Source organism: Bufo bufo, chromosome 1, assembly GCF_905171765.1.
Source record: "Bufo bufo chromosome 1, aBufBuf1.1, whole genome shotgun sequence".
NCBI lineage: Eukaryota > Metazoa > Chordata > Amphibia > Anura > Bufonidae > Bufo > Bufo bufo.
Genome location: NC_053389.1, coordinates 470575890 through 470585863, shown reverse-complemented (window position 1 = coordinate 470585863; position 9974 = coordinate 470575890).

The following is a 9974-nucleotide window of genomic DNA, read 5'->3' as shown; positions in this document are numbered from 1 at the left end:
ACCTGACTCACCTGGCGGCCATAACAGCCACAAACCCCACAGTATCGCAAAGTAGGACCTGAATAAACAAGGACAGACATGTGAGTGAGCGAACCCCGGCTGAGTGACCCTTCACCCACGCAACCGCTCCCTAGCTAACCACCGGCTTGTCGCGGCTGCGCCCGAAACCGACCCACTGACTCCCGACGTACCGTATGGGCTATGGGCGGCCAGGCTGCGTGCGCAAGGCGTAGTCGCCATCCCCCTTCCTTGAACCCTCTTTTAATTTAATACTTAAAAAATTATTATTTTTTAATTATTTTTTTTTTATTATTTTTTTTATCAACTGACGCCTGCCTTAGTGCCTAGCCACTGGTGCTGAGCAAGGAGCCCAGTACCTGCACTGCAGTACCAGCATGGCCTGTAGGTGTCGCCCTCTCTCAGACCAGGACCTGCTAGAGCGCCGAAGGGCAGTGAGCCGCACTGTGGTGCCGATGGCTGGCGTGACCGATGCGCTGCGCGCGATGGTATGAGAGCGGGAGTGTGACTCGCCGCAGCGGAGCCACAGGTGAGGGGTGACCGAGGAGGCTGTTGTACAGTTTAGCCTGGGGGACGCTGCATGTGGGAGCGGGGTGCCTGGAGCGGATTGGAAGTGCGGGCAGTCACAGGTGCGGCTGGGGACCGGCGGGCACGCCCGGCAGCATAACATGACATAAATAACGAGACGGGTGTGCAGCCACCCGGCCTACCTATTCTCCGCAGCGACTAGCCCGACGCAGCCGACCACACGAACTAACAATGAGACACGTGATTTCTCTGGAACGGATAGCCAACCCACGAGCCGATTCGAAAGCATTTGAACCGACAAGTGGGGGCAGGAGAGCCAGGTTTAAATAATTAAAGCCCTGCCTCCCCTCACACAAACACGGCACTCTTAATTGCCTACCACTTGTGGCACACCGGCACAGATGGGGACAGCACATGGGTGACATCCGCGTGCTGTCCGCATTTTTTGAAGCTCCATACAAATGAATGGGTTCATGTGTGATCTACAAAAAAAAGGGGATCAGACGCGGACTGAAAATACGGTCTCGTGAATGAGGCCTAAGTGTGGCTTTAGGTTTGGTCTACACAGTGACTTTGGTTGCAAGACGTGCTGCATGGTCAAAGACAACAGTAAGGCCCCTTTCACACGGGCGAGTATTCCGCGCGGATGCGATGCGTGAGTTGAACGCATTGCACCTGCACTGAATCATGACCCATTAATTTCTATGGGGCTGTGCATACGAGCGGTGATTTTCACGCATCACTTGTGCGTTGCGTGAAAATCGCAGCATGCTCCTCTTTGTGCGTTTTTCACGCAACGCAGGCCCCATAGAAATGAATGGGGCTGCGTGAAAATCGCAAGCATCCGCAAACAAGTGCGGATGCGGTGCGATTTTCACGCACGGTTGCTAGGAGACGATTGGGATGGAGACCCGATCATTATTATTTTCCCTTATAACATGGTTATAAGGGAAAATAATAGCATTCTTAATACAGAATGCATAGTAAAGTAGGGCTGGAGGGGTTAAAAAAAATAAAATAATAATTAAACTCACCTTAGTCCACTTGATCGCGCAGCCCGGCTTCTCTTCTGTCTCCTTCTTTGCTGATTGCAGGAAAAGGACCTGTGGTGACGTCACTCCGGTCATCACATGATCCACCACATGATCTTTTACCATGGTGATGGATCATGTGATGGACCATGTGATGACCGGAGTGACGTCACCACAGGTCCTTTTCCTGCAATCAGCAAAGGAGGAGACAGAAGAGATGCTGGCTGCGCGATCAAGTGGACTAAAGTGAATTTAATTTTTTATATTTTTTTTTTAACCCCTCCAGCGCTATTTTACTATGCATTCTGTATTCAGAATCCTATTATTTTCCCTTATAACCATGTTATAAGGGAAAATAATACAATCTACAGAACACCGATCCCAAGCCCGAACGGAACTTCTGTGAAGAAGTTCGGGTTTGGGTACCAAACAAATGCGCGGTTTTTCTCACGCGAGTGCTAAACGCATTACAATGTTTTGCACTCGCGCGGAAAAATCGCGCATGTTCCCGCAACGCACCCGCACTTTTTCCCGCAACGCCCGTGTGAAATAGGCCTAAAGCGTTTACATGATGGCAACTAGCGAAAATGAATGTAAGTTGCCACAACCATGACCCAACAGTACCAAAAAATCCAAACCTGCTGTACTTCTTGCAACTGTCAGGTCAAGGTCGAGGCAACTGTAATGTAGAGTAGCATTGCGATGCTATCATCTTTGGCTATGTGACATTTGTCGCTGTGTAACCCCGGGCTTACTGACAGAATTTGACACTTAGCCAAGTATAAAACAGTAAGTGGTGTCAGGCTGGCACATTATGCTGGGTGCATTCTGACACCTTGTTCTGTTTGCTTCACTGCTTTACTTATCTCAGGTATTTATGTCCTGCAATGTGTTAATCTTTTGTAAAAAATAAAAATAAAAAGATGTTCCAAATATAGTATTTATAGCTTCAAACTCTGCTTTGCCCTTTTACAGATTGCGATAATTTCATGCAAAAACAAAAGGAAACAGTCGACGCACAGCAGAATGGGATAATGTGGGCTTGAACAGTGAAGAACAATGCAATTTTAGTAGCTGATGGAAAAATACAAGCTTTTGATTGTAAGCCAAATCTTACTTGGGTTTTAAGTCTGGATAAATCTTTGGGAGATCATCCTACAAATGCAGAGAAAATACATTATGAAACAACAGACGTGATTTGTTATAGGATTTATGTCATTTCTGAATGCCTGACTAACATTTTGCAGCTTTATTTTAGAAGAAAATTCTTTTAAACGATATTCTTTGTGTTAACAGCTATAAATATATAGTTAGCGGCTACAGATACTGTATATATATATTGTATATGCTCTGTCTTTACGCGAGTTCATATCTGGGGCCTCCATCACGGATTCTGTTAAAAAGACCAGACAAAGAAGTGCTGCATGCAGGAATTTTTTGTCTGGTAAAACAAAAGGATTCTGAAACAGAAACTGAATAGACTCCAATAGCGTCATAGCAGTCTGTTCAGATCTGTTCTGGTCAGTTTGGTGCCCTATGTGCCTATTCTCTTATTTCCGCTGTTCTGCTCCTCTAATGGAGCTGGACTATTGAAAAAAATGGCGGTGGTGTGAACCCGGCCTTGGTAAAAATGTCCACTGGAGGAAGATCCGATTAAGATTAAGAGGTGCACGCCTGAAACCGAAATCTGGAGTAGACTTCGGTTAGAATTTACACATATTCTCTGGTGTTAATTATTGTAAAGGTGTGGGGCTGTGGTGACCCCACCTCTTCCATTAGGATCTGACCCTTTTTTTTTTTTAAGTGTCATGAGTGGTGTAAAGTATGTAAAATATAAAATGTCACAGAATTTTTGCTCCAAATGTTTTCACTTGTATACACCACAAATCTGTCATAAAGTCTGTGTAAATGAGCCCTGATGTCTATAAGCTGTCCTGTCAAGTTGTTTGAGTGGTTATGCATCCATTTCTTTATTAGATTTATCTATTTCTGGCAAATAACCAATATGGCCCAGGCCTCTATTACTGCTCCAACAGAGGTTGTCCCAGTCCTCCTAGAATCCAAAATGGCTGATCGATTTAGTGATGCAGTCGTTTGGAGGTGGAGTAGTGGTAGCCATAATCCAAAAAGGGGGGGAAGCTAACCCATATCCTTAATTTGCAGGGTAAAAAGAAGCTTTAATCCATTATCGCGTCAAGTGATTCAACATTTTTGCTAATTACAAGCCTTTTTTCAAGCATACGTGTAAATATATAGTGAGAGGTGCGGGTATACTGTATGTACACACAAATACATGTGACGTGTCATAATTGTGACATGTCAAAGGTTAATTACAAGCCTTTTGTCAAGCATACGTGTAAATATATAGTGAGAGGTGCGGGTATACTGTATGTACACACAAATACATGTGACATCATAATTGTGACATGTCAAAGGTTAATTACAAGCCTTTTTTCAAGCATACGTGTAAATATATAGTGAGAGCAATGTAACAAAGATCTAAAGATACGTCCAGATACCAGAGCATCAAATGCAACACAACCGTAAGTGATGTGAGCAATGATATACGGTACATACCAGAACCAAAGATAATGGTGAAATCTACACCACGTAAGGGCAGAAGGGGCAAAATCCCAGAAATAACAAGGAAGGCTGCCCGGTCTGTACCTCTGATCACCTGATCAGAATATTGCTAAGCAACATTACAATACATTCTTTATTTAAAAGGGTTATTCTGAGACTTTAATACTGATGATCTATCCTCTGGATAGGTCATCAGTATCTGATCGGTGGGAGTCCGACAAATAAAATTAATAAGCTGCGCAGTTCGGAGGCATTATATTACTTTAAGCATATAGGGTACTGACACCAATGCATCTGTTCAGCGCTTTTAATACTGTCCGTGAAACCATGGCCCCTTGTTAGCTTAGCTTTCTGTTATGACTACGTACTGTACCTCTCCCATCTATAAAATGGTCATAGATGGAAGGAATGGCACAAGTGTGTTTCAGCCTCCTCCACTGAAACACACTGCTCCCAGGAAACTAGTGCACACGCAGTATATTTCAGTGAAGGGGTAGACTCATCACATGCCCCTCCATTTGTACCTATTTTTTGGATGGCAAATTCATGCAGTCGGAACCGAATGTTAAGGACCACGGCTTGACGGACAGAGTAAACAGCGCTGAACCTAAAAAAAAAACCTGCAGAATGCACAATTACTAACAAACCTATTAAAGCAACCTGGTGTTTCAGTGGAGGGACTCATTGACGTGTCTCTTTGCATGATCCTTCATTTACATAGTAACATAGTATATAAGGCCGAAAAAAGACATTTGTCCATCCAGTTCGGCCTGTTATCCTGCAAGTTGATCCAGAGGAAGGCAAAAAAATAACCTGTGAGGTTCCCATTTTATGGAAGGATGTAGCATGTGGCTAGCAAACCAAACAAGACGGCATGGATAAAGAAACTGGTGCTGGACTTCAACAGTATATTAGGGCATGTGGCCAGCCGCACTGTCTTAGTAGGTTGACTGTAATCATTTTTCCCACGCATTTGTTCAAGTTATACCTAGAGGGGCTGTTTAGGAGAAGCTCCTTCTAGTGTGTTGAATGTTTTTTTTAGAAGACCCGTACAAAAGTAGTAATCACACTACCTGTGTATGAAAGGATCCAGGTAGTGTAACTGAGCTAGAGGGCATGTGTGACCACCGGCACAGGACACATTAGGTGGAAGTTCTCAGAGGAGCTCATTAAAATGGTGTCTTCTCTGCAGAAAACTACTACTGTTAGTTGCACTGCAGTGAACAAGGGATAACTATGCACCGAGCTGGCAGTGACTGAGCATGTGTGACCAGCAACCCTCAGCTCAGTAGATGGACATACACATTGCTATACACTTTGACCACCAGGTGGTGCCATACCATATAAGTAAATGTCATAATACTTCATTGGATTTTTTTAAAGTAGGCGAATGGTACGTTAATTTTTTTTGTGATCCATAAAATGAATATGACACGTAATGGAGGGACAACCCTTTCAAGTTATGACATTTCTTTACAGCATTAGGCTACTTTACCACTAGCGTTTTAACTGGATCCGGCAGGGTTCAGCAAAAACGCTTCCGTTACTGATAATACAACTATCTGCATCTGTTATGAACGGATCCGGTTGTATTATCTTTAACATTGCCAAGACGGGTCCGTCATGAACTCTATTGAAAGTCAATGGAGGACGGATCCGTTTTCTATTGTGTCAGATTGTGTCAGAGAAAACTGATCCGTCCCCATTGACTTGCATTGGGGGTCATGCCTGATCCGTCTTGCTCCACATCCCAGGACGGAAAGCAAACTACAACATGTAGTGGTTTGCTCTCCCGTATAGGAACGCAACTAAACAGAACGGAATGCATTTTGGAGCATTCCGTTCCGTTCAGTTTTGTCCCAATTGACAATAAATAGGGACAAAACGGAACCGTTTTTTTTTCCGGTATTGAGACATTATGACGGATCTCAATACCGGAAAACTAAAAGGCTAGTGTGAAAGTAGCCTTACTCAGGTTTTTATTTAGATCATATATACATTGCAAAATCATCTGAAAGGTGTACCTACTCTTTAAATCCTATATTTAGAACATCAGCACATACATGAAGTCATCTGCAGAGATAGGTAATTTTACATCCAGTTTTACGCAACAGGATGTAGTTTGTGTAATTAGCTTTACAACGCATGATAATTCAGTCTGTAATTTTACTGTTTACCCAAAGTGACGAGCATTGTACATTCATTCCGAACAGTCCTTTTGCCCATTAGTGACCCTCTTATCCCTTGAATAAATAGGATCTGCTAGTTTTACCAGCTCTGAAAAGGCTTTATTTCTGAAAATTTCTGCCTTTTCAGTTGTTTTCCAAATTAGCAGTTATATGTTTTAAGGATGCTGTATTGTAATGTCCTGTTTCTGCCCTGGTGGTGACCATGTGACTAGTGAGGACAAGACACCTAGGGGTAGATCTACTAATGCTGTCTAAAATTTAGCGGCATAAATGGGCATCTATCAGCAGATTTGTACCTATGACACTGGCTGATCTGGTACATGTGCACTTGGCAGCTGAAGACATCTGTGTTGGTCCCATGTTCATATGTGCCTGCATTGCTGAGAAAAATGAAGTTTAAATATATGCAAATGATCCTCTGGGAGCAACGGGGGCGTTGTCGTTACGCCTAGAGGCTCTGCTACTCCCTTTGCACTTTGATTGACAGGGCCATGTAGTATAAACGCGATCACACCTCGAATGTTCGACAAAAGTAGCATATATAGTACAGGAACTGTTAGGCTACATTCACACGAAAAAACTTCTCTTTTCAGAACCACTGCAGTCTACGGTTCTATTTACACAGGGGCCGTGAATAACGGACATTAATAAATCTGACATTTTGTCAGTTTTCACTGCCTGACAGCCCCAATACAATTTATGAGCCATTTTTAATGCCTGTTTTTCAGAAAGGCATCAGAGAGAAAACAGACTTTTTTTTATCACTGTCGTGTGAATGCAGCCTCAGGGTGACTTCACACATGGCAGATTTTGCTGAAGATACACTGCCTGTCCAAAAAAAGAAGAAATCGCCACCTGGATTTAAATAAGCGAATAGTTATGAGCCTCCTATCGGATAATTACCGCATGGGCGATTATCTTTCAGCTGGCAATAAGTTATTTAACCCCAACTGGTGCAATGAGTTGCTTCTCATTTCTTAAACAACCATGTCGAAAGACACATCTCGTGGTCGTGGAAAAGATGTTAGTCTGTTTGAGAAGGGTCAAATCATTGGCATGCATCAAGGAAAGAAAAAATCTAAGGAGATTGCAGAAACTACTAAAATTGGGTAAAGAACTGTCCAACGCATTATTAAAAACTGGAAGGATAGTGCGGACCTATCATATTCGAGGAAGAAATGTGGCGGGAAATAAATCCTGAATGATCGTGATGGGCAATCACTTCAAATCGAAGAAAAACAACAGTAGAACTCAGGGCTATGTTTAATAGTGAAAGTAAGAGCATTTCCACGCGCACAATGCAAAGGGAACTCAAGGGATTGGGACTGAACAGCTGTGTAGCCGTAAAAAAACCACTTATCAGTGAGGCAAACCAGAAAAAAAGGCTTCAATTTTCTAGGGAGCATAAAAATTGGACTCTGGATCAATGGAAGAAGGTCATGTGGTCTGATGAGTTAAGATTTACCCTGTTCCAGAGTGATGGGCGCATCAGGGTAAGAAGAGAGGCAGATGAAGTGATGCACCCATCATGCCTAGTGCCTACTGTACAAGCCTGTGGGGGCAGTGCTATGATCTGGGGTTGCTGCAGTTGGTCAGGTCTAGGTTCAGCAACAGTATGTGCTCCAATAATGAGGTCAGCTGACTACCTGAACATACTGAATGACCAGGGTATTCCATCAATGGATTTGTTCTTCCCTGATGGCACAGGCATATTCCAAGATGACAATGCCAGGATTCATCGGGCTCAACTTGTGAAAGAGTGGTTCAGGGAGCATGAGACATAATTTTCACACATGGATTGGCCACCACAGAGTCCAGACCTTAACCCAATTGAGAATCTTTCGGCTGTGCTGGAGAAGGCTTTGTGCAGCAGTCAGACTCTACCATTATCAATGCAAGATCTTGGTGAAAAACTAATGCAACACTGGATGGAAATAAATCTTGTGACATTGCAGAAGCTTATCGAAACAATGCCACAGCGAATGCGTGCCGTAATCAAAGCTAAAGGCAGTCCAACTAAGGGTCCATTCACACATCCGTTTTTTCTTTCCTGATCTGTTCCGTTTTTTCTGGAACAGATCTGGACCAGATCTGGACCCATTCATTTTCAATGGGTCCTGGAAAAAAACGGACAGCACAATGTGTGCTGTCCGTTTCCGTTGTTCCGTTCCGCATGTCCGTTTAAATATAAAACATGTCCTATTCTTTTCCTGAAAAATCGGATCCTGGTACAATACAATGTCAATGGATCCGCAAAAAACGGATGACATACGGATGTCATTCCGTATGTCATCCGTTTTATACGGAATCCGTTCCTGGAAATTAGATTAAAATTTTTTTTTTTTTTTTTTTTAAAGAAATCCAAACAACTTTATTTGCTTATTGAAATTTATACATGTTTCCGTTTTTTGCGGATCCGCAAAAAAAACAGATGACATACGGATGACATACGGAAACATTTTCAGGAACAACGGATCCGCAAAAAACGGACAGAAAATCGGATTATAGAAAAATACTGACGTGTGAATGTAGCCTAAATATTAGAGTGTGTGACCTTTTTTTTTTTTTTTTGGTGGCGACTTTTTTTTTGGACAGGCAGTGTATTTTTTGTGCCTGCAAGCATCATTGAGAAGAATGGAACTGGTTTTCATTCACAGAAAATTTATGCAACAAAATCTGCCTTAACCACTTCCTGACCGCCCATAGGATATTCTAAAACATCCATTCAGAGATGGCAGCTGCACACTAATCGTGCAGCTGCCGAGCTGGGGGCCTGCTGTCAGTGACAGCAGGGCACCCCAGAGAGAAGGCAGGGACAGTTCTCAGGTGTCCCTGCCTTCTAGATCGCTGTACACACATCGCTCAGCGATCGCTGTGTATACAGATCAGGAAGCGCTATGCCGCTTCCTATCCCGGCCCGGTGGTCATCTGACCGTCGGGGCCGGGGGAGTGCAGGAGCTGTCGGGTCTTCCACAGACCTCAATCAGCCCTGCACTGAGGCTGTACAGCATTGTATTCTGCTGTACAGCCTCTCTGGGGGGTGTATTTCCACTGTCAGCCCCAGTTACAGGAGAAAACAATAGTGAAAAAAAAAAAGTGAAGTTAAATGGCCCGCAGAGGTCTTGTATGACCTAATGGGGGACACAAAGTGTAAAATAAAAAAATAAAAAAATAAAGTGTTTTAAAAATAAAAAATAAAAAAAGGTTTCACATGTAAAAAATAAAAATAAAAATCCCCAATTAAGTAATTTAAAAAAATGTTAAAAATAGAAAAACCCCATAAAAGACATATATGGTACTGCCGCGTCCACAGCGGCTGGCTCTATAAATATATTACGGTACATGATCCACCCTGTCCGATAAATACCATACAAAAAAATTAATTGGATTAAAATGGATTAAAATGGAAAATCTGCCAAAAATAGAAATTTTGACATTTCATCTCCATTTTCCCTTAAATTTTGTGAAACACCTAAAGGGTTAACAAAGTTTGTCAAATCAGTTTTGAGTAACTTGGGTGTAATTTCTACAATGGCGTCATTTATAGGGGTTTCCACTGTGTAAGCCCCACAAAGTGACTTCAGACCTGAACTGGTCCTTAAAAAGTGGGTTTTGGAAATTTTCT